At 42.6% G+C, this 19,207-nt stretch overlaps 1 protein-coding gene across 20 annotated transcripts in view; it reads left to right on the forward strand.

The window, feature by feature from the left end:
- Positions 1-19,207, forward strand: part of PCBP3 (poly(rC) binding protein 3) — a 213,434-nt gene that overhangs the window by 71,827 nt on the left and 122,400 nt on the right. For 19 of the 20 annotated variants that reach the window (XM_032630016.1, XM_032630017.1, XM_032630012.1 and 16 more), the window contains one exon: positions 13,156-13,194. The exons of the other annotated variant lie outside the window; for it this stretch is intronic. The gene's annotated coding sequence lies outside the window, so the exon portion shown is untranslated. The remainder of the gene's footprint in view (positions 1-13,155; positions 13,195-19,207) is intronic. 20 annotated transcript variants of the gene reach the window in all.

The raw sequence follows: 19,207 nt of genomic DNA on the forward strand, positions 1-19,207 counted from the left end.
TAGGTCACCACAGATTGTTGAGTAGAGTTCTCTGTGCTATACAGTATGTTCTCATTAGTTATCTATTTTATACAGAGTGTCAGTAGTGTATATATGTCAATCCCAATCGCCCAGTTCATCCCACCCCCCCGAAGTTTGTATCTTTTGACTGCCTTCATGCAATTCTCCCTCCCCGTCCCCTGACTCTGGTAATCACAAATCTGATCTCTTTTTCTATGAGTTTGTTTTTGAAATATAATTGACCTACAGCACTATGTTAATTCCTGTTACACAACATAGTGACTCTATATTTCTATACATTTCAAAATGATTACCATAATAAATCTAGTTATGATATGTTACCATACAAAGATATACATAATTATTGACTACATTCCCCACACTGTACATTTCATATCTGTGACATTTATTTTGCAACTGGAAGTTTGTATCTCTTAATCTTCCTCACCTATTTCTCTCCTCTTCTTACCCTCCTCCCCTCTGGCAACCACCTGTTTGTTCTCTGTATCTATAATTTTGTTTCTGTTTGTTTGTTCAATTATTTCATTTTTTGAGATTCCACATATAAATGAAATCATACAATATTTGTCTTTCTCTGTCTGACTTTTTTAACTTAGCATAATACCCTCTAGGTCTGTCAATGCTGTCGCAAACAGCAAGATTTCATTCTTTTTTATGATTGAATAATATTCCATTGTGTATATACACCACATCTTCCTTATCCATTCATCTATTGATGGGCACTTAGGCTGCTTCCATACCTTGGCTATCGTAAATAATGCTGCAATGAACATGGGATGCATATATCTTTTCTAATTAGTGAGTTTGTTTTCTTTGGATAAATACCCAGGAGTGGAATTGCTGGATCATATGGTAGTTCTATTTTAAATTTTCTGAGGAACCTCCATACTGTTTTCCACAGTAGCTGCACCAATTTACATTACACCAACATTACATTACATTACACCAACAATGTACTTGGGTTTCTTTTTCTCCACATCCTCGCCAACTTGATATTTGTTGTCTTTTTAATAATGGCCATTCTGACAGATATGAGGTGATATCTTATTGTGGTTTTGATTTTATGGTGATGAGTGATATTGAGCATATTTTCATGTGCCTGTTGGCCATCTGTATGTCTTCTTTGGAAAACTGTCTATTCAGAAACTCTGCCCAATTTTTAATCAGGTTGTTTGGAGTTTTTTTGATGTTGAGTTGTATGAGTTCCTTATCTATTTTGGATATTGGCCCCTTATCAGACATATTAATATCATTTGCAAATATCTTCTTCTATTCAGTAGGTGACCTTTTCATTTTGTTGATGGTTTCCTCCACTGTGCAAAAGCTTTTGTCTGATGTAGTCCCATTTGTTTATTTTTGCTTTTGTTTTCCTTGCCTGAGGAGACATATCCAAAAAAACATTACTAAGATGATGTAAAAGAGTGTACTGCCTGTTTTATTCTAGAAGTTTTATGGTCTCAGGTCTTACATTTAAGTCTTTAATCCATTTTGAATTTATTTTTGTGCATGGTATGAGAGAGTAGTCCAGTTTGTTTCTTTTGCATGTAGCTGTCCAGTTTTCCCAACACCATTTGTTGAAGAGACTGTCATTTCCCCATTGTACAATATATTCTGTCTTCTTTGTCATAGAGTAATTGCCCATGTAAGCGTGGGTTCATTTCTGGGCTCTCTATTCTGTTTCATTGATATTTATGTCTATTTTTGTGCCAGTACCATATTGTTTTGATTACTGTAGCTTTGTAGTATAGTCTGAAATCAGGAAGCATGCTACTCCCAGTTCTGTTTTTCTTTCTTCAGACTGCTTTGGCTATTCGGGATCTTTTGTGTTTCCATACAAATTTTAGGATTATTTGCTCTAGTTCAGTGAAAAATGCCATTGATATTTTTTTTTTTTTTTTTTTTTTTTTTTCGGTACGCGGGCCTCTCACTGCTGTGGCCTCTCCCGTTGCGGAGCACAGGCTCCGGACGCGCAGGCTCAGCGGCCATGGCTCACGGGCCCAGCCGCTCCGCGGCATGTGGGATCTTCCCGGACCGGGGCACGAACCCGTGTCCCCTGCATCGGCAGGCTGACTCTCAACCACTGCGCCACCAGGGAAGCCCGCTGCCATTGATATTTTGACAAGGAATGCATTGAATCTGTAGATTGCCTTGGGTAGCATGGTCATTTTAACAATATTAATTCTTCCAACCCATAAGCACTGTATATCTTTCCATCTGTTTGTGTCATCTTCAGTTTCTTTCATCAGTGTCATAGTTGTCTGAGTACAGGTCAGTTACCTCCTTAGATTTATTCCTAGGTATTTTATTCTCTTTGATTTGATTGTAAATGTGGTTGTTTTCTTAATTTCTCTTTCTGATAATTCACTGTTAGTGTATAGAAACACAACAGACTTCTGTATATTTGTATTCTGAAACTTTACTGAATTCATTCTTGAATTCTAGTAGTTTTTTGGTGGCATCTTTAGGATTTTCTAAGTATAACATTATATCGTCTGCAAACAGTAACAGAGTTAACTTTTCCCTTTCCAGTTTGGATTCCTTTGATTTTTTTTTCTTGTCTGATTGCTGTGGCTAGCACTTCCAATATTATGTTGAATAAAAGTGGTGAGAATGGGATTCTTGTCTTGTTCCTGATCTTAGAGCAAATGCTTTCAGCTTTTCATTGTTGAGTATGATGTTAGCTGTGGGTTTGTCATATATGACCTTTATTACGTTGAGATATGTTCCCTCTCTACCCACTTTGTAGAGAGTTTTTATCATAATTGGATGTTGAGTTTTGTCAAAAGCTTTTTCTGCATCTATTGAGATGATCATGTGATTCTTATTCTTCAATTTGTTGATGTGGTGTATCACATTGATTGGTTATGGATTTTAAGCCATCTTTGCATCCCTGGGGTATATCCCACTTGATCATGGCGTATGATCCTTTTAATGCATTGTTGAATTTGGTTTGCTAATATTTTGTTGAGGATTTTGCATCTGTGTTCATCAGTGATATTGGCCTGTAATTTTCTTTTTTGGTGATGTCTTTGTCTGGTTTTGGTATCAGGGTGATACTGGCCTCATTGAATGAGTTTGGAAGTGTTCCTTCCTCTGCAATTTTTTGGAATTGGTTGAGAATGATAGGTGTTAGCTCTTCTCTAAGTGTTTGGGAAATCCACCTGTGAAGTTGTCTAGCCCAGACTTCTGTTTGTTGGGAGTTTCTCTAAATTGCTGATTCAGTTTCATTAATGGAAATTGGCCTGCTCATATTTTCCCGGTTCAGCCTTGGGAGAGTGCACGTTTCTAGGAATTAGTCAATTTCTTCTAGGTCGTCCATTTTATTGGCACTTAGTTGACCATAGTAGTCTCTTGGGTTCCTTTGTATTTCTGTGGCGTTAGTTGTAACTTCTCTAGTTTCATTTCTGATCTTATGCATTTGGACCCTTCTCTCTTTTTTCTTGATGAGTCTGGCTAAAGGTTTATCAATTATGTTTATCTTTTCAAAGAACCAGCTCTTAGTTTCATTGATCTTTTTTTTTTTTTTTGTCTGTACTTCATTTATTTCAGCTCTGAGCTTTATTATTTCTTTCCTTCTAATAACTTTGAATTATGTTTGTTCTTCTTTTCCTACTTCCTTTAGGTATAAGGATAGGTTGTTTATTTCAGATTTTTGTTGCTTCTTGGGGTAGGCTTGTATAGCTATAAACTTCCCTCTTCTAGATTCTTAATTCTCTTCCATTGAAATGTCTACCTGTATATCATCTATACTATATTGTCTATATCTATATCTATCTCTATTCAAATTTTCTATTTTTTCTTGAGTCATTTGTCAGTTTCAGGCCCTCTGCTATCTTCTGCCTTAAGTCATAGAAACAAACAGCAAAGAATTTTTTTTTTTCTTTTTGTGGAAAGTAGTGTTAGAGGCTAAAATCTTGACTCCAGGGCTACACTTAAGTATCTGTGGTGGCCCTGAGTTCACACTGATTCCTTCCCAATTTAATTCGATTACTATTAGGTCATTAAAAATTTTAATTCTAATATTTAAAACACCTGAATTTCTTATTTTCTACAATATATTTACTTAAATTTGTTGAATCTTTGGCCATAAATTAGTTATGTGTCCTTTTTTATGATCCCCATGTGTTCCATTGACTCTCATCTAGGTGCTTTGCTGGTGACTACTGAGTAGGTGGTTTACAAAAGGGACACAGATACCAACAACCACGAAAAGGTGCCAAACCTCCCTATTAGTGGACAAACACGTACACATCATTCTCTGACCGTCCTGTCGGCATATATCTTGAGAAGGTTTATACAAAGGAGTTTTGGCAAGGAATCACAGAGACTAGACTCTGAGACGTCAGTATTTTGTGTCTCAGAAAGTGACTGAAGGGAGACAGTTTCTGGAGGGCCCTTTGTCCTTGTGTATCACAAGCTTTAAAAACATTTAGGCACCTGGCTTAAAATGCTACTCTTAAGCACTTATCTTCAGGAAACAATCAGATAAGCATTACATTTATGTACAGAGGATGTTCATTACATCATTAATTTAAATAATTAACGATTAGAAGCACCCCAAATGCCCAATAACAGATGATTTAGTAAATCAGTTATTGTACTTCTACACATAGTAGAATATTAGGCAGCATTTAGTGTTTATAGGAATGATTCATGACATGGAAAAATGAGCCCAGAATATGAAGTCAAGACACAGGTAAAAACAGCATATTTGATATAAAATATAGGGGTGTGTGTGTGTGTGTGTGTGTGTGTGTGTGTGTGTGTGTGTGTGTATTTTAGAGGCCTCAAGGAGGTACAACCAAAGGTTTATGGTGTCTATTTCTGAGAACTGGGATCACAGCTGAAACCTGATTTCACACATTTCTGAATTTTCTAAATTTTCCTAAATGAACATACACTGCTTTTATAGTCATAGGAGAAATAAGATTTTTTATATTAGAGAAGAATTATGTGAAACTTAGTCTGATCTTTGATATGCAGAAACATCATTCTAAGCATAAAAGCAACGCAAGTAATTTCAAATCATAGATAAGTTTGATTTTCATAGACATGTTTCTTTGAATATCAGTAAACAGTATTAAAAGCTAAAACAGGCTGTTATGAACATTTTCTGCAAATATTACAGACAAATATAGTACGTTGTTCTGAAAACATATGTAATCTGTCTCATTTTTAAAGAAGTATATGTACATGCATGTTACAATGAGAAACTACCAGGAGAAAATATACTCTACTGCTGTCAGTGCTTCTGTCTGGGAATTGGAAGTACTTTTAAATATGTCTCTTGTGCTTTTCTGCACTTTCTAAATTTTCTGCACAGAGAATAAGCACATGTCCTGCGAGGATCTAAAATTGTTGTCGTAAAGAGCAGGGCTGAGCACATGGCTTCTGTCCCTGCCAGGACCTGCTGTTGCTCAGCACCTGCACTCCCGGGGAGGTCCAGGGCAGGGGCGTGCACAACTGACTCTCTACCACTGAGTCAAACGCTTGTATTCAGGGAGTTGTCTAGAAAGTCTAGTAGATGTACTTTAGGCAACTTCAATACCCTGGTGAAAGACCAAGCAGATTTCTTGTGTCTGATTCTGGTAATGAGAGTGACCCACTCAGAAAACTGAGAGAGTAAAAATAACAAAGTTTAAAATTTTAATTTAATAAGTCCCTGTACTGAGATTGAAACAAAATCCTTTTGTCAATTCTTGCAAGTTGGTAGTAAATAAAGCCCATCAGCATAACTTAAAAAGACTGAAACATGGGTGTGCACATCTGTGTTCACATACATCGGGTGTGATCTGTCGTAAATAGGAAAATGAAACAAAAAATTACCTCATCCCGGGACGTGGGTGGCTGCTGTGAGCATGACACTGAACTCCTAAGCGGAGGAAATTTGCAGTCGGGTGTGGGGACGGGTGAAAACCTGCTCTCGCAGGCCAGGGAGCACGCCTGGCACGGCATGCAGGATGATGCGAGGCCAGAGGTCAGGCAAGGGGCTCTCGGGCTCTTGGCCTCTGCGTTCCTGGGTGATCATGTCACCACCATGCATTGGCCTTGAGATGCTAGTTTTTGATGTGGAGGAGTAAAGAAGTTCAACCCCTGGCTGCCTCCTTCTCTTTTCTGCTGAGACCATCACCAGGAGTGTAATTACTTAGAAACGGTAATTGAATTGGTGGATTCTGTGATAGGAATGAAGCTGAATCATCCTTGCCCGTCCTCCCCCCAGAAGCTCTTTTAAACTCTAGTTACCCCGACTTCTTGTTGGCACTGCAGGACTCTGAAAGTGCTCTGTTGGAGGGGGTGAGTTAATGAGGCACTCCATCCCCCAGTCTGGGGAAATTTGGTCCTCTTGAAGTCAGATCTTTGCTATGGCCTATTTAGTTTTGGGTAAAAGCAGTGGCATTCGCTCTTCTTCCTTTATTGAGATCTGTCATGGTGTGCGTTCCCATTTAGCAGAAAATGGGACCGTGAGCAGATCCTGAGGATCTGCAGTTCCAAGGGTGTCCCGGTGTGAGACCACCAGCCCTACCCCGAGTCATCATTAAGAGGAGAAAGAGTGTTTGAGGCTATAAACTGCGTAGGTTCACCTGGGGAAGTGAGTGTAGTCAGTGGGGAGGAGCCTGTGGCTGGAGCTGCCGGAGGCGGTCCAGTGCTCTTGCCCCAGCCCCTGCTGTGCACTCTGAGGCCTTGGCAGTGCCCACCCTGCTCACTTTCCCGGGGCCCTGTGCTTCCTCCCCTCTGTGCATCGAAAGCTGCTGGGCGCACTTGATCCAACCTGGGCTTCCTGTCCCTGGTGCACTGTCTCCCTCTGGGAAGTTTGTCTCTCTTTAGATTTCTTCCATCTTGACAGTCAGGATTTGGAAGAGTATCTCCATGTGACCTGCATGCATGCCCCACTCCTGTGCTGGGTTCTGGCTGGTCTGGATGACATACTTTCCTCTTTTCCCACCAGCCTATCTTTTCATGTGCTTATTTGCTATCAACATGTTTTCTTTGGTGAAGGATTTGATCAAGCATTTTGCCCATTTAAAAAATTAGGTTGTTTGTTTTCTTGTTGAGTTCGAGAGTTCTTTATATATTCTGGATACAGTCCTTAATGGAGTACATGTTTTGCAAATATTTTCTCCTAGTTTGTAGCTTGACTTATCATTTTTATGTATATTTTGAAGATCAGAGGTTTGAAATTTCCATGACATCCCACTTATCAGTTTTTTTCTTTTATACATCATGTCTTTTGTATCATACTCAAGAATTCTTTGTACAACTGGAGGTCTGTAAGATTTTTATTCTCATTTCTCTTATTCTTTCTTTTGGAAGTTTTACATTTTGGCTGTTACATTTAAGTCTATGATATATTTTGAATTACTTTTGTATCGGATGTGAAGAAAATGTCAAAGTCCTTTTTTTTTTTCCTTTTCTTTTTTGTATATGGTATCTAGTTGTTCTAGCACCATTTATTAAAAAGAGTATCCTTTACCCATTCAGTTGCCTTGGAACCTTTGTCAGAAGTCAATTGACCATATATCTGTGTGTTTTAAGGGAACCTGGAATTTGACTTAATCAGGAACCGTAAGACAGGCAGATATGGAAATGACTGGCATGAAGGAAGAAGTTTATACTCACAGATCTTCATACTCCTAGAAACAGGAGGCAGGGTGGGGCATTCAGGGCCACATGGGGAAGCACCAGGGTCAGTCAGGAGTCAGAGAATAGGTGAGGCAGGGTCAGCAGACTTAAGATTGGCTAGTTTGAATAATTTCAGCAGGCCCATGGGCATGATGTCTGGTACCTGACTCTAGGGTGATTAGGTCAGGTGGATAGTGGCCCAGAGAGTGAGGGCCCCACAGAGGAGGTGGTTGGGGTGTGGGCTCTGAATTGGATGGTTTGTATTTGAAAGGTGCCCCCAAGGTGAGTTGTTTATCCTATCTCTAGACATTGGCTAACTCTGGGAGGGCTGTTCCTCCTGAATCAGCAAGGCCCAGATGTGAAAGCACAAGGGCACGAAAAGTTAAAAAGCAAAACAAAACATGGTTAACAACATGCGGACTATTTCTGGACTTGCTATTCTGTTCCTTTGATCAATTTATTTATCTTTATGACTGTAGCTTTATAATAAATCTTGGAATAACTTCTCCTACTTTGTTCTTTTTCAAAGTTGTTTTGGCTGTTTTATTTTCTTTGTTTTAGCCTGCTCTGATTTTGAGATTGCATTGAATAGATAGATCAGCTTGGTGCAGTTGACATCTTGTTGGACAGAAGTGCCAAGAGGGGACATCCTTGCTTTGTCCCTGATCTTAGGGGAAAGCATTCAGTCTTTTACCCATATGTGTGATGTTAGGTGTAGGTTTTTACTGGAGGTCCTTTATCAGGTTCAAAAAGTGCTCTTATATTCCAAGTTTGGTGAGGATTTTTTTTCATGAGTGGTATTGAATTTTGTCAAATGCTTTTTCTGTATCTTTTGAGATCATTATATAGTTTTTCTTTTTTTCTGTCTATATGGTCCACGCGTATAAACGGTCTCAGGCATACCTCAGAGATACCGTGGGTTTGGTTCCAGACCACAGAAATAAAGCAAATATTGAAATAAAGCGAGTCACATGAATTGTTTCTGTTTCCCAGTGCATATAAAAGTTATGTTTATACTATACTTTAGGCTATTAAATGTGCAATAGCGTTCTGTCTAAAAAGCAATGATACCTTAATTTAAAAATATTTTATTGCTAGAAAATGCTAGCCATCATCTGAACCTTCAGCGAGTTGTAATCTTTATGCTGGTGGAGGGTTTGAAATATTGCAAGAATTACCAAAATGTGACATAGACACATTAAGTGAGCAAATGCTATTGCAAAAATGGCACTGATAGACTTACTTAATGCAGGGTTGCACAGACCTTCAATTTGTAAAAAACACAATATCTGTGAAGCGCAGTAAAGTGAAGTGCAATAAGATGAGGTTGCCTGTATCTTGATTTTTTTTTTTTTAAGTATAAAATCAATTGCTTTTCTGGATTGAAATCCACTTTGTCATGATGTATTTTTTTTATATTGTATGATTGGATATGCTAAAATTTAAGAGTTTTTGCCTCTGTATTTATGAGGAGTATTGGCGTGTTTACCTGTAGTGTCTTTTTTTGGTTTTGGTATCAGGTTAATTCTTGTCTCATAGAAGGATTTGGAAAGTGTTCTCTTATATTCAATTTTCAGGACAAGTTACTAAGAAATTGGTATTGTTTCTTCCATTGAAGCCATCTGGATTGGCTCTTTTTTTTGGTGGGAAGGTTTTTAACTTGAATACATTTAGAGTTATCTGGTTTTCCTTGAGTGAGTTTTGATAGCTTTATTGTTCTAAGAATTCCATTTAAGTTGTTAAATTTATTGGCATGCAATAGTTCCTAACATTCCCTTATTATATTTATTTTCTTTTTACTGAAGTGAAATTCACATACTACACAATTAATCATTTTAAAGTGTACAATTCAGTGGCATTCAGTGAATTCAGCAGTGTTGTGCAACCACCACCCAGTTTTAGACTTTTCAAAGTCTGAGACTTTTTCATCACCCCAGAGAAACACCCCACACCCACTAAGTAATCACTCTCCACATTCCCCTTTCCTCATCATCTGGACACCACTAACCTGCTTTCTATCTCTGTGGATTTACCTACTCTGGGTATTTCATGGAAACGGGATCATACAATATGTGACCTTTTATGTCTGGCTTCTTTCTTTGAGCATAATGTTTTCAAGGTTCATCTGAGTTGTAGCATGTATCAGCACTTCACTTCTTTTTATGGCCACAGAATATTCCATTGTTTGGACATATTACAATTAGTTTATCCATTCATTCATTGATGGACATTTGGGTTGTTTCCGCATTTTGGCTATTGTGAATAATGATGCTATGAACAATATCTGTTTGATTCTCTCTTTTCAGTTCTTTTGGATGTATACCTAAGAGTGGAATTGCCAAGTCATATGATAATTCTGTGTTTTGCTTTGTGAGGAACTGGCAAACTGTTTTCCACAGAGGCTGTACAGTTTTACATTCTCACCAGTAATATATGGAGGTGCTTATTTCTCCATGTCCTCACCAACACTTGAATGTATATTGTGTTGTTATTGTATGGAGTGCCCTAGAAATGTCAGTTATGTGAAGCTGGGTGACAGTGTTGTTTGAGTTCCCTATAGCTTTTACTGACCTTCTGTCTAGTTGTTTTGACCCCTTTATTAGTATGTAATGCCTTTTTTTATATACTTCTGATAATATTCTTTGCACTGACATCTACTTTTTCTGATGTTAATATAGCCATTCCAACTTTCTTTTGATCAAGGTTAGCATGGTACATCTTTTTCCATCCCTTTTATTTTAATCTATTTGTATATTTATTTTTAAAGTGGGTTTCTTATAAATATTGTATAGTGAGGTCCTGTTTTTTATCCAATCTTAAAAATCTCTGTATTCTCACTAGGTTGTTTTAGACCACTTATACTTAATATGATTATTGATATGATTGAATTTAAATCAATCATTTTGCTATTGGTTTTCTACTTGTCCCATTTGCTATAAGCTCCTCTTTTTTTTTTTTTTTTGACTTATTTTGGGTTGAGTATTATTTATGATCACTTTCATCACCTTTACTAACTTATTAGCTATATCACTTTGTTTTTAGAAGTTGCTTTGGGATTCGTTGCATATATCCTTAAGTTATCACTGTCTGTCTTCAATTAATATTATACTAGTTCACTTATAGTATAAAACCTAAAATCTGCCATCTCACTTCTCGTGGCCTTTATGTTACTGTGTCATGCCATTTTACTTCTACACTGCTATAAACCCCACAATACATCGTCATTATTTTTGCTTTAAATAGTCCATTATCTTTTAAAACAATCTAACAAATTAAGAAAAAAGGCTCATATTTATTCATGAATTTTGTTTCCAGTGCTTTTCATTTCTTTTTATAGATCTAGATTTCCTTCTGATATCATTTTTCTTTTGTATGATGGACTTTAATATTACTTGTAGTTCAGAAGGGTCGGTGGTGAATTATTTTAGCTTTTGTTTATTAGAGAAAGTCTTCATTTTGTCTTTGTATTTGAAAGTTATTTTCACTGTTCATGGTATTTCAGGTTGACAGTTTTTCCTTCATTACTTTAGAGATGTCATCCCATTGACTTCTGGCTTGCATTGTTTCTGGGAAGTCCTTGTCCGCCACGTCTGTGTTTGTCCCTCTGTACGTAATGTTCTTTTTTCTCTGGCTGCTTCTAAGATTTCCTCTTTGGGTAAGTTGATTACGATGTAACTTGATTTGATTTTCTTCATGTTTTCTTTTGCTTGGGGATTGTTGACCTTCTTGGCTTTATGAGTTCATAATTTTCATCAATTTTTGAAAATGTTTTTGTCATTATTTCTTTAAATACATTTTTGTCCCATCCTGTTCTTCCCCCCTGAGTTTTAAATTACACAAATATTTCTGTGTTTTTAGGGAAGAGGGAGTCTTTCCCTATGTTTCATTTTAGATCATTTCTGTCTGCACGGATTGTTTTGTCTGCACATTGACTTATCTTTCCTTTTCTAGTGTAATGTGATGTTAATGCCATCTAGTGTATTTTTCATTTCAGATATATTTTTCATCTCTAGGTGTTTGATTTGGGTCTTTTTAAAAATGCTTTTCATGTCTCTCCTACATGTTATGCTTTCCTCTATCTTCTGGAACATATACAATGTGTTTATAATGGCTGTTTTAAGGACCTTATGTGCTAATTATTTCCTTGGGTAATTTTCTGGTTCTTTTTCTTACTGATCAACTATCCTCATCATGAGGTATATTCTCATGCTTCTTTGCATCCATGGTATTTTTTAAATGAATGAAAGACATCATGATTGTATATTGTTGGGCTCTGTATCCTTTTAAATATTTTAAACTTTCCTCTTCAAATGTATTTGCTACTTGGAAAGTTTAGACCCTTCAGTGGCTTGTTGTTGAGCATTGTTAGGCAGTACCTAGTTTAGTCTGGTGCTCCTGCGGCCCTGCCACCGGGGCTGTGCTCTTCCAAGTGCCAAGCCCAGTGGCCCCCGTGTCACAGGTTCCCTAGTCTGGCTGTTGGGAGTGTGGTCCATTCCTGGAGCTGCGGCAGTCACAGCGATCCTTTGTCCTGCTTCTCGCTGCTGCGCCTTCCCTGGCCTCAGGCACACGCGCTGGTCAGTGTCCTGGCAACGACCCAAGCGAACCCCCACCCGTCTCTGGAGCGTTTCTCAGCTCTCTCCTTTCTGGTCCTCTGCCCTGCTGATTCTCGCTGCTATTGCCTCCTTGAACCTCAGCTGTTTCCTCATCTCAGGACTCCCCCAGGTTTGCCTAGGTTCCCCCTTCCTGCACTGTGGCCTCATAACCCTCCCAGAGCTGTAGGCTGGGCAACCAGGATGCATCACATGTGTTTCCTCCCTCGGAGTCATTGTCCTGTGCTCCCTGTTGTCCCACGTCTGAACACCCTTGTCTCATGTCTTTTGGCTGGTTCTTCATTGTTTGAGGCTGGAGAGTTCCTCCTCTTCTGGTTCCTCCTCTTCTGTCATGGCTGGAAGTGGATGTGTCTAACGTTCGCTTGGTCTTCAGTCCTCACTGGACAGACGCCTCTGGGCTGCCTGGAGGAGGCTCTGGCAGAGCTATTTACCTGCCCGTAGAGTCTGCACAGGCCGGGCTCGGAGGTCCTGCTGTCTGGGCAGAGCACTCTTCAGACTTGGAACTGAGACCATGTGGGTGGGCATCTGGGTGGGGGGTCCTACCTACACCTCATCGTGGTCTTCTCCTTACTGCTCCCCACAGACTTAAAGGGGTCTGGGGGTCAACGCTGCCCTAGACTTCCATCAGGTTTAGGACTGTGGGCCAGGGTTCAGGGGAGCCTGGACTCTGAGCGTTTATTGGTATCTTTTAAGTTCCAGACTCAGTTTAGAATCTAACCACCTTTCATGGAATTTTTTTCTCTTGGAGACTGCCTTTCTCCTTCCAAATAACTGATTTATGACTACATTCTTTTAAAAATTTATTTAGTTTGATAAGACTTGATATCTAAGATGCTAGATCATTCTTTGGGTTATTTTCTACCTATGATTTCCAGTTATAATAATTTTTTTAACCTGTTTACAGGGCTGCCTACAGACAGAGAAGCGCTTCACATGGTTCCATGTAAGTAGTGCTTCTTATGATGCCGTTGGAGAGGTATGTCTTTAAATTAAGTGATTCTTTCCACGTCAGTTGAGTTGTAAAGTCTTGCTTGCGTATGAAGCCATGTGTCTTGCTGACTCTCCTTATGGCCTGGTTTCACTCTCCTTATGGCCTGGTTTCATGTCACATGAGGCATGTGTTACAGGTCAGGTGCAGCAGCAGTGTCTGCGATGTGCACGTTATCCCTTCTAGCTTCTGTAGAACCAATATTTAAAAAGAGGGAGTTTCCTCCTTTTGTTCTAACCTTTCTTCTTCAGAGTCAACCTGACTAAACTGTCCAGCAGGGGCCTGGGAGCCAGTTGTTAGCATGGGCTGAGCGGACAGTGCCTTTGTCCCGTGTTACAGCAGTGACAAGTGTGTGCTGTGGCCGTGATGGCATCGTGTCCAGGCCCCACGGACACCTCTTTGTGGCCGTGACTCCAGTTTTGCAAAACTACCTTGAAAGGATTCCTTTTAAATTTATCCTTAAGATGCCTTTGTTTTTCTACAGCTCATAACTGTTATTTTCTAGAAGTTTTCAGTGGTCTTGCCCGGAAGGCTGGTGTGTTCAGGCTGGCAGCTGATGTCATGCAGTGCCGGCCGTGCTCACACAAGCCCCTCACCGTGCCCTGCGGGGCAGGTGCTTTTGTTCTGCCCACTTCTCAAGGCTCGGGGAGACGACGTCTCTGTGCTCGTGGGTGGTGAGACGGGGGTCTGAGCCGAGGCCTCCGACCTCACGGGCCTGCGTCCACATTGCGATGGCAGGATAAGTGGGAGCTGCCTTGATGACGGGATGTGGGCTCCAGACTCGGTGTCTGCCCTTCTCTTCCTGGTGGCCTTGACTGCAGCCCCGAGAGGCCGCCGCGGGGTCCTGGGCTCAGCCGATCCTGATCGGAGAGCGCTCGCTGTGAGCACCACAGCGACCTTCCGGTCTTGTCACCAGCAGTCCCCTCAGGAGACACGAGAGACGGTGGCGAGGAGTCAGGGAGCATGTGCACACGGGGACTTAGGGCGGGTGGGTGGCTGGACGCCCGATAGTTGAAGGGAAAGTTCTTAGGTAACAAATTGCTTCAGCAAAGACCTTAACTGCTCTTTCATTCATTCAGTAAATATTGATAGGGCCAGCCACGCTTCTGGAATCCCAGCTTCCTGTATTACATCTGTGGGGGTCACACAACATAAAATAAGCAGATGCCTCACGTAGTGTGCCGGGTGGTGAGCTTGCCAGGGAGGAACAGAGAAGGGTCGGGGTCGGGGCTGCGCGGGCAGGGGATGGGGGTCAGGGCGGCCCCTGGGAAGGGGCATCTGAGCAGAGCCTTGGAGGCACCGGGGTGGCCCCTGTGGGTGGTGGCAGGTGAAGGGCTCCAGGCCCAGGGGAGCCAGCGAGCGTAGGGGCGGGGCCCAGAGATGAGGGCAGCGGGGACACATGGGGGCCCTTGCTCACTGCGGGCAATGCTGCTGAGTGGGGGAGCGGCGAGCGGGTAGTCTTTTTCTCCGTGTTGGATTGTTTTTCAAACTAAAGCTGTTATAATACCTGCTTCTTAGAGGACATCCAAATCCCAACTGGCTTGGGACCAACTTTGTAATTGTGCAAATCTGGATCTAATTTTCACAGAAATCCCGAGGGAAGGGCCTCTGGAACTCGGGCATATAAACAACACCCTGTCTGTGCTGGGCCTCTCTCCCCTAGACTTTGGTGTTGCCCACATCCCTCCCCCTGGCAGGCCGGGCAGTCTGACCGGCCTGCAGTTCTGGAAACAGCCAGCATGCTTGGGTGGGGTGGGCTGGCCCAGGCTACTCCCCCGTGCGTGTGCATGGCCCCAAGGGCCTAGTGTGGGCGCTAGAGGAGGGCCCGGCACCCAGGCAGAGGCAGAGATAGCCGGGCAGTGCGAGGTGGCAGGACTGTGATTCCACAGGACTGCAAATCCCCTGAGGCTTGGTTAAGGAAAGGCAGCAGGCTTTTTATAGGGCACCTGTGGCCTCTTCTGTGAGCGGGGAGGGAGCTGTTAGGGGCACTGAGCTGGTTGGAACAGAGATCAGTCCGCTTCCATTGGCAATCTCAATCTCGATTGAACCCTGCAGAGTCTTCCTGTGGGATTCCTGGGTGGGAGTGGGGGGTGATGAGCCAGAAGGGAACTCATCTGCAGTGGATGTTCCCCAGAGGACGTGGCGGCTCCGGAAGAACTTGTTTTTCCATTTGCACATCTTCCGAGAACTTTCCACACTTCCTTAGAGTCGGGCAAAGGGCAGTCTTCCGTGGAGCAGCTGCAGACAGGCCTTTCCCCGCTGCCCTGTGTGCCTGTGCTCACATCCGACTGGGACCCTGACCCCGGTTTGTTTAGTGGGGACCTGGGCTCCCACAGCCTGCCCCACGCCCCCGCCCAGCTCGGGGCTAGGCCTTCGGCCACACTAAGATCAGGGAATCAGCAAATAGTGATAACGAAAACCTTGTTGAAATTTTTATTTACTTTGAAGTCTTTTATTCTTTGTAATACTGAGAAAGATTATTGGCTTTCTAGGCTTCCCGCCCCCGGCCCTGCATTAAGATAACGACTTTCACTACACAATTGGAAAATATGAAAAAGAACTTTAAAACTCACCTATAGTGAGGGCAGACAGAGCCCCCCGACCGGGACTCCTCCATCAGGGCCTCCTTCCCCCCACACGACCCGCGTCCTTCTTGGTGACCCTCCACCTGCAGCCTGCGGTTCACGGGGCAGCCCCGTAATCGCCTTCTCACAAACACCCCTGGTCCTTCCTGTCCCTCCACTGTCCCCTCCACGCAACAGCAGTGTGGTCCCGGGAGACCATGCAGCCCTGAAGACTGGCCAAGGGCCTGGGGGACCCCAAGCCCGCCCCAACCCAGCCTCGCCTCAACCCCTAGTAAGGTGTGCTTTTATCTGAGGCCCTTCTTGTGCATCTGATCTTTCTTCCTCAGATTTCTAATGTAATCAGGTTTCAGTCTCAGCTGATGACCGCGCCTCGTAATTCAAGGAGAAAAGCAGAAACAGGAAAATTGTGGAAAGCCTGATTAAAAAGCAGTCAGACTCTCAGCCCCCGCTCCCACACCTGGACAAACCGCTTCCCCACCCTGGCTGCAGGCTGGAGGGTGGAGCGGAGGCCCCGGGCACAGCAGTGGGGACTGTCCTAAACAGGAGGTGGGGCTGCGCTCAAGTGGATTCTGGAGCCCTGTGGCCCCAGCCCCTACCCAGCCGGCCCCCAGAGCACTGGCAGCCTGGCGTGGGCCTTTGGGCGCGGCTTGGTGGAGCAGGCAGGCTGACGGGCTCAGGTGCTGCCATTCGGGTGGGGGGGCAGGGGGATGAGGCTCCAGGAGCAGATCGTGGGCTGCCTCCTGCTGTGCTTGAGGAGTCAGAGGCCGGTGGATCCCTGGCTGAGAGTTTGGAGGTAAAGTAACACCAAGTACATAGAAAATTATGCAAACAAGCAAGCCTCTCACTCACTCCAGGAAACACATGTACAAGAGGGAGATGCAGTGTGAGGTGTGAAGAGCAGGTCCGCGCTGCCTGTGGTCCCTGCTGACAGCCTGTGGGCGGAGGTGTTAGCACTTGGAGGGATGGGGGGAGGGTGTGGGTGGGGTGGAGGTTCATCTTCAGGCTCTAGGAGGAAGCTAGTGGGTGACACACAAGATCCTGGAGTCAAGAAGAGCCATACAAAGCCGGTCATTGGAACCGAGGAGAGAAATAGCAAAAAAGGGAAAAGGAGCAAGACGCCTGCGGGGCAGAGGTGGGCAGAGGGCCGGCGGCGCGGCTCCCCATCAGCTCTGTGGGACTCTGACTGTTAAAACTACGTACGTTTATAATTGTGTTAAAAATAAAAAGTAAAAGGTTATATTGCAAATGCTGTTTCACACCCCAGAATTTGAAAGCATCCCCCCAGCCCCTCCGCTGTCTGCTTCTGCCGGGCCGAGCTCCCCTGCATGGCCATCTGGCCCTCCCAGCGGGGCTGTGTCTTCACCACTTGGCCAGACTGTGTGGCCCCTGCCTTGCCGAATCCGGTAGAAGATCTTTCTCCTTGGGGAGCTGAGCGCTGCAGCCTTAGGCCAGCAGGGCCGCCCCTTCTGGTGTTGTGCTCTTTCGAAGGCTCCAGGACCCTGTGCTCCCCTGTTTTTGCATGTTTGTTGTGCGCCACCTCCTCCTGCTTCCCCCGCTCCCCACCACGCGTGAGCCCGCCTTGACGCACAGCACATTCTCGGTGCTCAGAGAGGACCCCGCTGATGGTCGGTGCTTGGGGACTACGGGGTCCAAGGCACTGCTGCGGACATTTTGGTCTGTTTCGCTCCAGGTTCTGCCTCTAGGGTTAAGCTGCATGTATACTTCTGTGCTCTGCTTTTAAACAGAATGGTCTACGGCAAAATGTTCCACGTTACCATTTGAAAACATTATTTTTAAAAGGTTGCATAGTTTCCACTATATGGATGTAGGTGTTATTTTGTTCAATCCTTCCACTTCTGTTCAATATTTGGATTGTTTTCAGATCTGGCACTAGTACCGGTAGTCGTGAGGTGAGTTTCCCTGTGCATAATACGTCAGTCTCCCCCTTCCCGAGGCAGTATTGCGGTGTTTGCCCACGTGCAATCCCGGGTCAGAGGAGAGGGACATTTTAAAAGAGGCGTAATGTGCGATCGCCCAGTCGCTCTCGAGACGGTAGATTATGGCAGCGTGAGTGCCTGGGCTCCTGGCCCCTGAAAACCTGAGGCTTTATGTGTCTCTAAAAGCCGGAAAGAAATACAAGCGGGTTGAGCTTTTCAACTAGAGCTGGTGTGTCCTTCCTCGTGTTTCACTGAAGACATTCAGCTTTTATGTTTGCAGCTTTTATTTTCCCCAAAGAGTCATTCACCTTTTAATGTGGCGTTGGCGTCTGGAGCCACTGCATCAGTATTTTCCTCTGTGACGTCATCTTCTATGGCACGTTTACATTTGGAAAATGCTTTCCCCTCCTGAAATGTGGGTAGTCACTTCTGTTTTCTTTCCTGCTTTTACTTTTTGCATCGACATGTGTAATCCACTTGGGATTTAATTTGATATATGTTATTGGGTGAATATATGTTATTTTTGCTTACAGATATTGAAAACACTATTTATTAAGTTACTTCATTTTCCCAGTGATTTGTGCTGCTACTTTTGTCCTATGTGTGCATCTTATATGATAACGTTGTATATACTAGTGTCTATTTCTGAATTCTCGAACTGATCTGTTTGCTCTTGTGGTGGTGCACTTCCTTAACTATTTTAGTTTGATGGTATATTTATTTGGGCTATTCTTGGTACTCAATTTCTAGGTGAACTTTAGGATGATTTTCAAGCTAGAAAGCTGATCAGACTGGGATTTCACTTCAGATGCATCAGCCTATGATTTAAATGGCAAACAGCTGATATTTTAGCAATATTCAGTTTTTAAAAGAGGAAGATATTCTATTTCTTCACTTATTCCGTTATTAGCCTTCAGTTATATTTTATAGCTTTCTTGCTGTAGGTTTTCTCTTTTGAGCTCTTTTCTAACTTATTTATAGTATCTATTTATTGTAATTGGAGTTTTTCCTATTACATTTCTCTAATATTTAATAACGTATAGGCAAGATATCAATTTTTATGTATTGCATGTGGCCATGCTTTAACTGCAATAGGTTTGTCAGTTGAATTTTGACTTATTCCTGACTTGACCCAAATGTCTTCACCATGAACTTCACAGTGCTTGCCGTGGCTGGCTGTCTGGTACATCGTGTTCATCAAGTTACACAAGTTTCCTTCTGTTGCTCTTGTATTAAGTTGTTTTTCGAAATCAAAAATAAAAGTTGCATTTTACTAAATGCTCATTACTGTTATTAAGATAGTCACAGGATTTCCTCCTTTTATCTCTTAGTGTAGAGAATTCCAATGATGAAATTCCAAGTGTTGATTCTTGGAATAAATCCTGTTAGGTCTTATTGATACTTTTTAATCTCTTCCAATTGTAATACCTTTTCAGTATTTTATTT

This window comes from Phocoena sinus, chromosome 4, assembly GCF_008692025.1.
Source record: "Phocoena sinus isolate mPhoSin1 chromosome 4, mPhoSin1.pri, whole genome shotgun sequence".
NCBI lineage: Eukaryota > Metazoa > Chordata > Mammalia > Artiodactyla > Phocoenidae > Phocoena > Phocoena sinus.